The sequence below is a fragment of the Oxyura jamaicensis genome, chromosome 2 (assembly GCF_011077185.1).
Source record: "Oxyura jamaicensis isolate SHBP4307 breed ruddy duck chromosome 2, BPBGC_Ojam_1.0, whole genome shotgun sequence".
Classification (NCBI taxonomy): domain Eukaryota; kingdom Metazoa; phylum Chordata; class Aves; order Anseriformes; family Anatidae; genus Oxyura; species Oxyura jamaicensis.
In genome coordinates, this window is record NC_048894.1 from 3,652,020 (window position 1) to 3,668,043 (window position 16,024).

Genomic DNA, 16,024 nt, shown 5'->3' on the forward strand with positions numbered 1-16,024 from the left:
GGCTGCAAGCTTGATAAGTACTAACAAATATCTTATTTCCTCTGTCCTCTTGTTCAGCCCCAAACACTAAATTATTAATTCTCTGCTAAGGAGGCTTATTTGGATTATCCAAAAAGTCTACTTGCCACTGAATAAATTACTTGCAGTGATTAATTTGGGGTGTCAGTTAGTTAATTGGGCAGTCATTGCCTTAAATCTAAGCAAAACAATGCTTTCAAAGTTGCTTAAGGAAAACAGGCTTCTGTGTCCCCATCTATTGCTTTTTTAGGAATTAATTTGTCTGTTCAGTGGAACAGAAGCACATCTCTTCTCCTGTGACAAGTTTTCTAAGTCAAGTTAGGTGGATGAAATTCATGACGGAGAAGTAATCTTTCACCTCAATACCACATGGGGCTATTTCTTTAAATATACAAAATATCAGTCTGAAAAACCATAGACCTTCTGTTAAGCAAACATGCCAGATATACGTGAAGCTTGGTTGCCTCGATGATGCTAAGAAAACATTTGTTTAAACAGTAACTTGTGTAGGAAAGAATCAATTAACACTAGAGCAGATTCAATCATCATATCAATCTGCAAAGAGAAATAATAATGAAATGGAGGTATGTGGATTTGTACTTACTAAAGGTCTGGCTCTAAGCTTCCTACAGAGCAAATATCAGTTAAACAAATAACACAGTTATAACTGTGGGTTTCTATCAGTCATTGGAATTTTCCATAGGTGGACTATAACAAGATGTTCCAACATAAACAGAAGGAAAGCTGCAAACAAAGTAGAAACTGGTAGGCTCAGATGAGCACCTTCATCATTCACAAATGTTCATTGTTTTTGTACTATAAAGCAATAAATATCAAGGTCTCCAACAGCCCATAATCGGAGTCCCAAGACAGAAGTAAAATTTAAAAATCTTGAATAGATCAACTATAGTTTTCTTGTTTGATTGTTTTTGCCTGTTGTGCCCAAACACACACCAGTGATAATGCATAAATCTATACTCAATATCTATTGGACACTTTATAAAAGTACCCAACTAAATCTTCCTCCATCCCCTTCAAAGGCATGTTTTGCTAAAGGCAGGCTTGTATGGAGCCATTTCTGTGCCAAAAACATTTTGTAAAGAATTTTTGGCTTGCAGGATGTAATTTTCTATTCAAAACTCAACCCCAAGAACAGCCTATAACTTAATAACCATAGCATTTAACTGTGAGGTAAAATTCAATCTGAATGAAAGAAAAATTGAGCTCACTGAATACAGAGGTTATTGACCCAACATGCCAATGAACACTGAAATAATATCCTATTCCCTGTTCATGGGTATGTTCTATTTTTAATAGTTATGAAGGAACAAAATGTAAAAGCATTTAACTAAACACAAATGCTTACATAAAGTTAACTTCTGACCCCAAGCTCTTTTCATGGGAGATCTAATCAACACCATCACTTAAACCTATGTCAATTCACTTAACTCTCGTGACACATCTAGAAAAATGCGATGAATCACTCTGGTATCACTCATTTCTTTCTGCTGACTGTGAGAGCTTTGCAGGGAGACCAGCTGAGCTATCAATTGCAGCTGTAAAAAGCTAAATGAGATGAATCTTACCCACAACATTTAAGTCTGAAAGTTTACTTTATCAACGAGCTTTCCTTACTGTAGCTACACATGATGGGCGTTTATATAGCACATTTCATCCAACCACCACATCCTAAAATCCTTAGGACAGGAACAAGAACAAAGTTTCCTGGTGGGATGAAGCAGTTCATGAACATTTGCTGGGATTTACTGAAGAAAGCCTTTCTTGAGGAGAAGTAGGAACCTTAATTCTTAACCTGCTTAGGGCAAGCTTGGAGCCTGAAGTTTTCTTCACTTGCACTTGAAATTATCTTGCACAGACTTTGATCCTGGGAAGCAATCAGTAGTTTATCATGGGCAAATTCCCAATACAGACTTGTAACCTCATAGTCAATTTGAGGACTTCTGCATGCTTTATGACAGAGGTAACCACGCAGTTTTACTTAAGTGACACATTTTGCTAATTCAAGTCATATACAGTTTGCGATCTTGTAATAGTGGCTACGTTATTTGAATCTTGATTTCTGCTCTCCAAAGGTTGTCAGACAAAAGTATCATCAAATGATTTATCTGCATGAATAAGTTTTATATGAAAACAGGTAGGTGACAATTATTGGACAACCCCCATTTACCTACTCTATAATAGAAATAATGGAAAACAATTTCATTTCTCACTTTATTTTCAAGTCCTATTTTCAAGTTAATCAGGCTGTTGACTTTATTAGGCAGGAGCAGAGGGTTGTGAGAGCCTCTGCTTACACTTCTGAGTTGGTCTGACACGAATCAGCTCCATTCTGGAAGCCAGAAAGCTACTTCACACCATAGCCAGATTAATATCAATCATGATACTTCATCAAGTCTCACTAGTCTAGATATAACAGCAAACCATGCAAGTCTAGAACACAATAGCAAAGCAGATTGTTTTTTAAGAGTACAGTGAAATAAAATTCTTAGGACCCCATTACTGGCTTTACTTATGGAAAAGCAAAGTGAGGTGACTGCCATTGCCTAGATATATCTTTGGCTGGAATGAATGGCAACCAGTCCCAACAGCAAGTCATCACTCAGCTATCCCAGCTTTGGGATAATGTTTAAATACATACGATATCAGTCAAGCTGAACCACATTCATTTCTTGACTGGCTACCAAAAAGTTATAAGTCATCTACACCAAACAGCACACTTCTTGCTTAGATTCTACTTGATTTCATTTTTATAGAAAAATCTACCCCAAGAAGAATCACTTGCCTTCCTGTTCTCTCTTTGCTTATTTTAGGCTTTGAACAAATGTCTGTTCAAGTGCAACAGTAGAGGCTATATGTATCACTATTTGCAAGCTTTAGTGAATATTCCAGCCTTAATAAACTTGCCTTTATGGGTGTCCCCAGAGATCAGAATTGTAAATTTATAGATGATTAAGGACTTGTATTCTGCCTTAATCAAACATTCCTAATCTTTTATCTTGATCTATAGTGGGACAGAGACCTTCATGAAACTTTTGGTTTCATGAAGCTGGTGCCCCTGTTAAAGTAGCATAGAGGAACTGGAGTTGTCTGTGTTAAAAGGCTTTCCTGATGAAGAAGGTGGTATAAAAATAGAAGGAAAACAGTGAGTCGGGCTTACAATGCTGGCAATATGTCAAGTGTCACAGGACTGATTAAAGATGAATACTGTAGCATAAACTAGTATAAACCGAGACAAATAGCTATGAGATATCTTAAGAATCCCAGTATATTACTTTAAGGATAGAAGTTCCTCTCTCCACCAAAAAGGGTCCAATAATTCTGCTTTATTAAAGCAACTAGGTTTGTCTGCTTGACAGAATTAAAGATGGATGCAAGATGCAGATTGTTCTCAGAGATTTGTGATGCTGTACCATTCCAAATATTAATTGCCAGCAGGAGCACTATATTTTGGTATTTTTTCTTAGACCAAGGATTGAAAAGTTACATGATCAAATTGACCTGTTTAAATCAGGAATCCCTGTAATGTTACCAAAGCAAACATGAAAGTAGAGACATTCTCCTTTCTACTCCTTTAGTGTTCTAAGTAAGGTTAAATGTCATAATGCGGTCACAAACAAGTGAACAAGCAAGTAGAAGAGATCAGATTGAGATATCAAATAGTATTCTGGGAAACTTCATGAAAAGTCAAAGAATTCTCATAACTTCTGATTAGAAAAATGCAAGGAATTCATTCATTTGACATTGTTTGATGGTTTGAGTTGTTTATTTTTTGTTTGTTTGTTTTTTGATTCAATGTTTTAGAATTCAGCAGGAATTTAAAATAGCACTGCCTAAGGAAATTTTAAACATACTACATATGGAGTTGACTAATATCTGCAGTGCTATTATTGATTCCAACACCACACATTTTGCAAGAATTGCTTTTTCCCTTTCACTGGATGTGTTGATGAATTGCTTTAACTCTGGTGGCATGGATTACAGTGCTATGTTTTTAACAGAATGATATTGGAGACCCAGAAAAAAAAATATTTAAGACAGGCTCTAAAGTGAATGCACAGACTCAGACTCCTTTATAGCAAAGGTAGGTGCACTTACTTTTTCCAAATCCAGAATCAGGAATTTTTTGAATGAAATAGCGAACCTGTTATCTTTAAGGAAGTCTCCCTAATAGTCTATGGCTCAAATACCAAACAGAAGGCAGCATCAGGGACTGTCATCCCATTTGCTTCCCAAATGGTGTTGAGATAGACTTTTAGGGTGCAATATGTGTCATCCAAGCAAAAACAGATCCTCATTAAGGAGTTACAGCATCTCTCATGGGTCACATTTGACTCACATCTGAGCTATAAACCCTTTCACGTGTGGTTTCTCTCATCCTAGTGTAGAATTCTAAAATAGGTCAAGTAAAGTACAGCCTAAAAACACTGATTTCTCTCCATCGACCACAAAGTCAACGTGACTAGCCTTGGTAGAAACACCTGCAAATGTCTAAAGGCAGAAGAAAATAATCTTGCACCTTAAATATATTAGTACAAAAAAATATTTTATTTATTTATTTAGTATTTTAGACTTTATGGTTCCAGTTGTACTTTATCTAAAAAGGGGCAGGAGCTATTCTCTTCAAAAATGTTGGCATAGCATGGATCATTCAAGGAGGAAGGGAAAACCCTTTTCCTGTTCAAGAAATGCAGCCTCATCCAAACTACTTTGAAAATAACCAATGGTCTGATTACTTACTTAATCTGAACAAATCTGGAAATTGCTTGGAATGTATGTCCAAAGACATGCCAGAAACCATAATAAAAAGTCAACACTGTGGATAATTAATCCAGCCCGTGCTTGGGCCATATTTGGTTAATTTACTAGGCAGACACATGATTTTTTAAAAAAATATTAGATGTTTCTGAATCTAAACTCAAGTAAACAAACAAACAAACATAAATAAATAAATAGAAGCAACAACAATAAAATATACACACAAACAAACAAAAACAAAAAAAGGAAGCTCAATGAAATCATAAGACATTGGACCAAGCCCTATTTTATCTCAAAATATTATCAGTTAGACTAGACTATAAATCAGTTAGATCAGACTTGAAATCACAAAAGCCACGAAAAAGCAAAACAACCACCACCAGCAAAGACACAAACCCAAGAACTTCTGTAGAGTTTCAGGGTGGAAAGAGGATGTTGCAACTTCCTGAATCTTTATTTAGTGCAGCTACCTGAAGAGGTATAAACATTTAAAAGGCGTATTTTTTAAATTACCAGTTCCATTAACGAAAAAAAAAAAAAAGCGTAATGGTTCCAACCTGCAATTAAACACATCTTTCTGCAGGCAGGACAACTTTCTTTAGAAAGCACTGCCAGAATGTATGTAACCATTTCATCCATCATTGAAAATGACAACTCCTAGTTACATGTGAATATATATATATATATATATATATATAATAAAGACAAGATGAATCCAGGCTCAGCATGTTCTGTAACAACCTAATTGACATAACCCCAAAGGAAAAGTATTTGTCAGACACCGTCAGCTCCCACAGCTGCATAGTCTTGATTTTCTCAAAATTATAAGGTTGGGTTTAAGTACTTTTCGTAAGAGAGTGGAAAAAAATCACATGTAGAAAACAAAGTTTCTTATCAGGAATAAAAGATCCAATCAAACCTCTACTGTTAACCCCACAATGATGATGATTTGCAGAAGGTATCTAATCTAAATTCAGACTCCACTGTGCAAAGTACTGCAAACACGCATTTCTTACTTCAGAAGCATGCAGCCTAAAGAGATTTTTCATGGAAAAATCTTTTCCATCACTGCACACTGGGGGCTGACCTGCTGGAGAGCAGCTCTGCAGAGAGAGACCTGGGAGTCCTGGTGGACAGCAGGCTGACCATGAGTCCACAATGTGTCTTTGCGGCCAAGAAGGCCAATGGTATCCTGGGCTGAATTCAGAAGAGTGTAGCCAGCAGGTCAAGGAGGTGATCCTCCCCCTTTTCAGCCCTGGTGAGGCCTCACCTGGAGCACTGTGTCCAGTTCTGGGCTCCCCAGTTCAAGAGGGCCATGGAACTACTGGAGCAAGTTCAAAGGAGGGCTACAATGATTAGAGGACTGGAGCACCTGTCGTATGAGGACAGGCTGAGAGAGCTGGGCCTGGTTAGCCTGGAAAAGAGAAGACTGAGGGGAGACATCATCAGTGTATACAAATATCTGAGAGGAGGGTGTCGAGAGGATGGAGCCAGTCTCTTTTCGGTTGTGCCCAGCAGCAGGATGAGGCATCGGGCACAAACTGAAGCACAGGAGGTTCTGGCTGAATATGAGGGGGCACTTCTTCACTGTGAGGGTGACAGGGCACTGGAACAGGTTGCCCAGGGAGGCTACGGAGTCTCCTTCTCTAGAGATATTCAAAACCCGCCTGGATGCTATTCTGAGCAAAGTACTCTGGGTGATCCTGCTTGGCAGGGGGGTTGGACTAGATGATCTTCAGAGGTCCTACTCACCTCAACCATTTGGGGATTTTGTGAAATGCTGGGGAATCCTCAGTATCTGGTTTCAATAAGAAGCCTACATTCTAAATGACTAAGTGAGATATACACCTCTGTGGTAAAAGCTACTTGTTTTCTTGACCCTGGTTCAATATTAAATTCATATATATAGAGAGGAATATGTGTATATTCCTTTATATATATATATAAAGTAATAGCTGAATAGCCACTTCCCACATTAAGTTCTAAACAAAAATAATAAAAAAATAGATTAAAAAACAACAACATAATGTAGAGTCTTATTTCCAACAACGCCACAAAGATATTTCACTACTATATCCTTACAAGTCTACTTACCTTTAAGAATTTGCTTCCTATTTGACTGTGGTCCCTGAATGATTGAACTGCTGAGTCAGTGAAATACAGCAGCTTGAACATTACTGTAAAGAAATTAATAAATCTGGGCTTTATCTTCTGCAATTCAGCTAACTGTAAAAGTGGGATGATATTATGTCCCTATCTTTTAAGAGAGCTGTCAAGATAAAAAAAGACTGTGAAATGCTCAGATCTCTCAATAATGGGGTCATGTATATGTCAGAACTAGATAAGAAGAAGTGACAATGTTGATAAAATATACAAAGATTTTATGGATATTCCAGCATGTCCTCACAGACCCATTTAAACTATAAAAATATTTCCTAGTGTTACTTTCAATAAGTAGAGAAATCAATCTACCAAGATCAAACTGAGTTTAGGTTACTTCGACTAAGTGCCAATGTTAGTTATAACATTAAAATGAAAGAGAAAACAAAACAGAACACATTTCAAGCCTAATAGATGCTGAAAATAGGGCAGCTGTGTAGTGTGTGTCCAATTCAATTATGTTAACTTGCTAGTTCAAAAGAAAGAGCATTTGACACCAGTGAGAGTGCAATAATATAAGAAATTCTTGAAGCTGTTCACCCAATGGAAACAGTAGGGAATGGGATTGTAATGACAATAAACTAAGTCCTGCAAGAAGAAGAGCCACATTTCAGATTTCGGAACCTTCTGTACCGTCAAGTTCATTCAGTTCTCTTCACTGACAGCACCCGTGAGGGTCAAAAAGATCCAATAATAGATAATTATTTTTGTTAATTTTGGGGTGGTGAGGGGGAAGAGGGGAGTAGCAGTGATAGTAATTGGTTGTACTAGCTGTACCAAGGAGCCTTGGCTACACTATAAACCTGATGTTCCATACTGCAACAGTACTGAAAGTTAGTAATACCTTCATCAAAAACTCTTTTAGGTCATACCAGTTCCTAGAAGCCTCAACCAATATCCACAAGAGCAATGTATAGACTAAGCTCTGTAGGAAATAAAGACCATAGTGCCTACAGGGTTCTTTTAGGCCAACAATGACTACAAACCATACTCAAAAATCTATAACTGTATACACTGTCACCTCCCAAATGCCACTAAATCTACTTGAAGAACACTTATGAATCTTTCCAGTCTTGGAATTAAAAACAGTACTAGAAACAACAAAAATAAAATCTGAATAAGGAACAGAGTCAACCTCAGCCTCTACAGCCAAGAAAACAAAACAAACCCTCTGTGAGATCAGCTGTTATTTACTTCACTCATTCTTATCAAACAATTTGCAAGTGCCAGCAAGCTGATCAGTACATCTGTAACTTGAAATTAACCACAATAAAGATTGTGTTTTCCTAGTGTTTAGCCATCAGAGGCTGGAAGGCACAGATAAAGGATTACAGCAAGGATTAATGGGTATTATTGCATCTGTAGATAGCCAGGGTTAAGAGGGAAAATCACGAGAAACTAGGTTTCATTACTCGACTTTTTAGACAGTGTAGATAGCTAGGGTTAAGAGGGAAAATTGTGAGAAACTGGGTTTCATTAACTCAGTTTTTAGAGAGTAAATTATTTTAGGTAAACAGTGAGATATATGAAGTAAATATATATATATATATGAAGTCAAAAAAGAATTAAATTAAACTAAGAACCACATTTCTTATCAGGATTTGGCTTCATGGCAACACAGTGGAGAGAAACCACAAGTTTCAGGGCTGTACCCCAAGATATTTCAAGGCTGAAATTTTTGACTTACAGTAAGCCGCTTTGAAAGCTTTATGGCAGCTCTGTGTAGATTAGCAGATCCACACAGAAATTCGCTCTTGTCCTTAGTACTGGAAAAAATAAAATAAAATAAAAATTGGAAGGGATTTGCATTGTAAAACAACACAAGCTTTGAGCTAAGATCTCTGTCCCATTGGAATCAATGGGCAGCTGGCCTGAACAAGGACTGCTTCTGTATAACAGAAAACAACAATTGTTTTTGACATATGTCAATCCAAGGTTACCACAAAGGGAACACTTTTCCATGTAGATGAACAATTATGTCAAGGAGCACTGAATAATTCATGGACCATTCTGGTTACTGAAAGGATCCCTCATCCTCTCCTCTATCCATAGAACCAGTCCTGTTCTTCATAAGAGCAGTGCTCCAGCCCTCTGATCAACCCTCTGATAATTTCTGTGGCCCTCCTTTGGATCTGCTCTAACAGGTCCATGTCTTTCTTGGGCTGGGGGCCTCACAGCTGGCTGCAGTACTGTAGGTAGGCCTCATAGGGTGGAGCAGAGAGGGACAATCCCTCACCCTGCTGGCCACACTTCTTTTGATGTAGCCCAGGATTCAATTGGCTCCAAGCTGTAAGAGCACACTGCTGGCTCACGTTGAGTTTCTCATCCACCAGAACCCCCAAGTCCTTCTCTGCATGGCCCATATGAAATCTTTCATATGAGGGGAGAAAAAGGGAACAATAATGTAGCCAAAGTCCTTTTTTAGAAGAATGTTTAATAGAGAAACTTTCAGGTTTCAGACAATCTACAAAATATGAATTTCCAGTGAGGGCTTATTATATGAATCTTTCCAGAAGAAAAAGGGAGGAGGTATCAGATAGGTCCCGTTCTCATTAGCATTGTCAAGGCTGAGATGCTCAGAGACAGACAGCCCATAAACATAGGGTCCTGAGGCATCTCAGTTTTGAAAAGTAGATTAAGGTTATGTGGCAATTGTGCAGGTGTTTTCAGGATGGCACTTTTGAAAGTGGGCACCCAGGTGCTACTCAGGTACAATTATAGAGCTGTTCCTTAGGTCTTAACTTTGCAAAAGGGCTAAAGTGTGTCAGTAGTCTTTATGGATCACATTCCTAAAATTAATCATGGGTATTGTCCACATGACCATGAACATTATACCCCACTTTACTTCTGTGGGGTATAAATTAAACCCTTCATGGAACTGGCCTTTCTTACCTTTAAAGAAGAAAGTGCACAGTAATGCTATTATGGAGATGACAATTATTTAGCTCTCTCTGTCTCCTCTTTCTCTAAGTGTCCCTCTGGTGACATCCCTCTGCCCCTCAGATATCAACCATTCTCCTCTAAAAATGTCTCATTGACTGACCTATTTGTTTAAACTCAGAGCAATTACCCTTAGTTTGAAGCTTGCTGCTGCTCAGAGTTAGAGAAAGGCAGAAGTGTCAAACACCTTGTCTGTACCCTCCAGTTATCTTAGATGGTCTGATAAAAAGTGAATATATCTCCATCCAAACATTTCCTTGCATAAGATATATGTGTAATATTCCCCCTGTGAATGCAGTCAGAACTGCAATACTGGATTTATTCAAGTCAGTCAGCACAAGTATCTGAAAGGCCCTTTGATCTTTACAGTTATGTCTGGGAGCACAATCAATCCTGTTGTCTTTAATTTGCATCGGTCAGGGGCTGAAATGGCTCCCTAGCAGTGATGTTCATTTTTTATTTTTTATTTTTTATTTTTTTTGCTATGCTGCTTATGACAAAGGCAAGAAAACTGTATTATACGCACAAGGCTACTGGTGTTTTCCACAAAGTACTAATTAGGGATGGCTGACTAGATATAAATCACCAGCAGGAAAGAATGTAATTGTCTTACAGATGCTTATAGCTGCTTAGGGGCAAGCAAATCAAAAGGCATGTTAATTGCTCAATACTATAGCTTCTTTCACACAAGTAAGGTTTCTTTTTTATCTTACTTTAAAGTTCAGGCCCAGTTTGCTGACAGACTTACTATATGTCGTTTAAATTCCATCTTTTTGCCTTCACTGATACAAGAAAGAAGAAATTCAATAAATATGTCTAAACATAATGGAGTACATGGGACTTGGGAACCTGTAACAAATTTCAGGCTCAAGTTTCTTGCTGCCTAACACTCCTTCCTACTTGGGTTCAGTGGGGGAAAAAATACCCCACACAAGATTTCCGATCACCTGGAGATTCAAATATTCTTCTGGGGCAGAAACCCAACAGTGTGGGAAAAAAAACAGAAACAAAAAATCATAGAAAGGCTTGGGACCTTAAAGACCACCTAACTCCAACCCCCTTGACATAGGCAGGGATGCCATCCAGTAGATCAGGTTGGCCAAGGCCCCAAAATGAATCCTTGTGTCCAAGTTCTAAGTTTGTCCATAAAATCATTTCATGCCTGTATTCATACTGAAGATGTCCTCTTCCAGTCTTTGATGACATAACACACCTTGACATTGAATAGCAAGGATGGAATAGAATAGAATAATAATTAAAAAATCTTGTCATTAAAGCAGAGTCAGAAACAATGACTTCTAATGCAAGAACAGTTTGTTAAAGTTAATATTTTTTCGTTAGAGCAAAGCATTCTGAAGTCTTGAAAAGATGTTCTCTTTTTCCTTTTTATACTATCTAGTCTAATAAAATTTCAGTACTATCCAACATAAGCCTGCCTACGAACTTTCTCTTTTTTCTCTCTGTAGAACATCACAGCTATAAGACCATTGTCATTATGACCTCTAAATAATTTTTCTATATTTTCTGTTCATTAATGATGTAATTTTGAAACTGGTCACCAATTACCAGATTTTAAAAAGCATTTATGTGCCTAATAAAGCATATAGATTTGTAGCGAGGTCATCATTAGATATATCTCAGACTAACATACATTGTGTTTAGCTCCCTTGATTCCCATAGTGCTTAAGCACCACAGCACTCTCTCCCTCCTCAAGAGGACAGGGGGAAAAAATATAATTAAAACAGCTTATGGGTTGAGATAAGGACAGGGAGAAACCCTAACCTGGTACTGTCATGGGAAAAAAGATTCAAAACCTAAGGGAGGTTAATGTGAGTTATTGGTCATTATTAACATACTAGAGGAGTAAAGACTAAAGGCAAACTAAAAACACCTTCTCCCATCCACCCTCTTCTCCCTCCTCCCCCTGAGCAGCACAGGGGAACAGGGACTGGGGGCTGCAGTCAGTCCCTGACACTTCGTCTCCGCCGCTCCCTCACCGCCCCTCTCTGCCCCTGCTCCACGCGGGGTCCCTCCCACGGGATGCCGTCCTTCCCGAACTGAGCCTGCGGGGGCTGCCCACAGGCAGCAGCTCTTCAACAACTGCTCCCACACGGCTCCGTCCCACGGGGTCCATCCCCCAGGAGCAAACTGCTCCAGCACGGGTCCCCCACGGGCGGCAGCTCCCCCCAGGCCCCCTGCTCCTGCGTGGGCTCCTCTCCACGGGCTGCAGCTCCGTCCCGGGGCCTGCTCCTGCGGGGGCTCTCCATGGGCCGCAGCCTCCTCCAGGCCACATCCACCTGCTCCACCGGGGGCTCCTCCACGGGCTGCAGCGTGGAGATCTGCTCCGTGTGGGACCCATGGGCTGCAGGGGGACAGCCTGCTCCACCAGGGGCCTCTCCACAGGCCGCAGGGGAACTTGTGCTGCGTGCCTGGAGCACCTCCTGCCCTCCTGCTGCGGGGCTGCTTCTCTCGCATTTCTCTCCCAGCTGCTGTAGCACAACATTTTTTCCCCCCCTTTCTTAAATCTGCTCTCCCAGAGGCCCAGTGTTGTTCATCGCTTGGCTCCGGCCAGCAGCAGGTCTCTTTTGGAGTTGGCTCTGATCTGACATGGAGCAGCTGCTGGGCTCTGCTCACAGAAGCCACCCCTGCAGCATGTCCTGTGACCAAAACATTGTCATGTAAACCATGGAACTCTACTCCTTATATTGCTTAGAATTTGCTTGTGTATTGTTTGAGTTTGGAGAAGGGTGAAAGCAGTCTGCTGGGACGTTATCACAGAAGAGCTGGTGCTCAGCACTCTCAATTCTATTGCAGTATTCATTAATAATTAGTGGATTTATTTTTGTGTGTATATGTTTCAACATTTGCATTCCAGTGCAAGGAAACTGTCCAGCCTATAAGTACATGCAAGAATGATTTTCGACCTGAGGTCCACATATCTGTGAAAATCTTAAGCTATTTCTAGAGGCTGAACAAGAAGCCAAGCATATTGCAAGCTAGTTCAAATTCACTAATTAAGGGGAATAGTAAGGGATATTTAATGAGAATGAACAAAGAAAGTGCTGAACGGAGACTTGTGAGCCCTTTCCCAATCAGGTCATCAGCTCAGGAGAGAAACAGAAGTGTAGAATAAAATTCAGATAAATAAAAATAACAAAAAATATAAATGAACATCATAAAATTCAGAGGCACCATTGCAGAGGCAAGCCACCAGGAATAGAAGGTCAAGTAAGACCCCCACTTGGGGGCCAAATTATAATCCAAGAAAAGTCATTTTATGTTCCAGTGGGCAGGAATATGTGCCTATCATTCTAGAGAATTTAATGCTAGCTCTCTATCCCTTACTAATTGGTCTCAGCATCAGGAAAACTTGCTTCATTTTTTTTTTTTTTTTCCTTTTCTCTTTATGCCTTTTATTTTTTATTTTTTTTTCTCTACAGAAGTTGACAATACAACACAATTTGCTGAAAATAACATGTTGCTCACTCTTTCTTGTCTGTGCCCTATGACACTTGTAGAACACTTCATCTGAAGTAGTTTTTATTATCAACATTTAAGTCCTGCAGTCACTGTTGTTTTCATTCCAGAAAAAATATATCCTCTTCTCCAAAAGCACACAAAAAAAATCTGGGATAAAGTAACTTAATATTGTGCACTGAACTGATCACAAACTCAGACAAAGAAAAATCCTTTAAGTGGGATGCCAAAGTTAAGTCAAAGTCTCTGACCGCTTCCTCTCACTCCTGGACAAGGTCAGAGCCCTCTCTGTCCTTAGGGATCTTCCTGAGACACGTATAGATGTTGCCTTCATATTCGTTGTTCAGGCTGGTGGATACTCCAGAGGAAAAAAAAAAATCCCCCAAGAAACAGAGAGAAGCAACCCCCCCAAAGCCTGACTATAGTAAATTAGTAAACGTTTGTCTGTAAACAAGCTTTATACTATTCTATTTTTATTTTTATATATATATATTTTTTTTCATCCGCAATGTGCTGAGCAGCTTTAAACCATAGCCAAACCTGAAAGGAAGAATACTAGCTAGGGCAGAATGTGAGCTTTGGAGATCAGAAAGGAGAGGTTCAAGTGGAAGATTCTTGGTCAGAGATGCAAAAATGACTTGTAACTGAAAGAAAGAAACATTATGGAGAGCTGGAAATGGAAATGAAGCAAGTTAATGGGGAAAAAAAAAAAAAAAAAAAAAAAAGCTGCTATTAAATATGTTATTAAGATTCCCTGAACAGCAAAGACTACTTCATTGGCTAAACAAGCTAGCTAAAGAAATCATGATAATGACAATATATAGCTGATGGGTCCCACTCCTCCCCTCAAGCAAGGTTTTGTAAGTTGATAGCCATAATTATATGGCTCCTAGCTCAGCGTGTTCCACCCTTCCCTAATATATGGGGTGTTTTAAACCAGTATGACCAAAAGCCCTGCGAGAATTCACTAAACAGAGCAGATCCCACAGATGAGGGAGCTTCTCTAAGAGAAGCCTAATAGCCTGATAAATCACCCCCCTCTGTCTCCCCGTAGCTGAAATTCCTATTAGTGGCTGTGAGTGGGTGGCCAGTAGGTGGCAAGGATGGTTAAGGTTAGAGAAAAATTAAAGGCAGAACACAGCAGGCACAGACTGAGATCTAAATGCCAAAAGACGGATGCGGAGGGACTGAATTTCAGCATGTAATGGTATAGTGGACATCTGCTTAAGTTTGGTTGTTTCAAAGCCATCTATTGAATTAAAGAAAGTATCCACATTGCAATGGTAGGGTGTAAATCATTACCAGTCTTCCCTTCATCTCATTCAGGCACAGGCTATCAGTCCTGATGGTTTCTTAATATCATTATTTATATTCTAAAGCACTTAGGAGATTAGTGAAAAATATTTTTAATGCACTGACGTACTACCAAGAGTCTTAACCAGTCCCAGTAAGCCTTTATTTCTCTCTTTAGTGGCCCCTCCTTAGGATTCTTTCTTGATTTGGTCTCAGAGATCATATGCCTATAAAAGTAGTCATAAGCTGACTGTACTATTTATTTGTTTATTTATTTATTTTTCCTGTGTGTCCCTGCCAGCAACCAAGCAACCTGTGCTAGTTTTCTGACTGTGCTAACACATCCCTGGACCCCTAGGGATTCAGACTCTCCCTGGCATTTTCTTACTGTGCTAGTAGGTTGACAGAGTATTAATAGGGCATTAACAGGTTTTGTCATGCTGGTATATTTCATCTTGAGGCAGGCATTTAGCTTTTAGGATAGACTCAGACAGTTTTTTACTCCTATACTGAGGAGTGTAACCGAAGTGGTTCATGATTGAAGAGCCTTGGATGAGTGGCATCCCTGATGGTTATTCCTCACTTTTTACTGTCCATAGTTAGATAAGAGGACTTATTTTGAAAAGTGCTTCTAGATTTATCTGGGGAGAAAAATGTGGCTAATCCTGGAAAGTTACTGCAGCCCTCAGCAAAAGCTTACTCTGCATGTTGAAGAGAGGGTGCCCTTAGTATAAACGGATCTTTTAGGTAAGTGAAGCAGAAGTGAGATAAACCTGGGAGAAAGCCAGCTAATGTGGGTCACCAGATGGGATGCTATAAAGCAAAAGACACAGTAGTAGGAATTATCTGAATAAGAGCAAAACAATAGGACATAGCCACTATCAGTAGTTCTTACTCTTTTTAGCTAGTCAGGATTGGAACTGAAAAATCTGTAGTAGATGTATGGGTTCATAAAATGCAACAGACATTTGAGAGAACAACATTGTATGAAACAGAAATAATGCAGGTTATTTATCATTAAGGCAATAGTAAAAGGACAGGAATATTCAGTTGTTAGAAGCTGTAAACTAGAAGCAGCCACTACTTTTTAAATAATCTTGTAATTTTCTCCTATGTGCCCCTTTTCATACTCAACCCAAACTGAGTGTCCACCTCTGCAGCCTTGGGGGAAGCCAGCAAAATAGCCCACTGAGGATTTCTGTGCAGGCACACTACAAAAACTAACCCAGATGCTGATCTTTTAAGATCTTGTAAGATCCTTATCAGCCCCAAAAGATCTTACTAATCTTTTTCTTCCTTTTTCTTCAAAGAGGGCTGAAGACAGAAGACATACACTTAAACAGTATATTTTACTCTCAT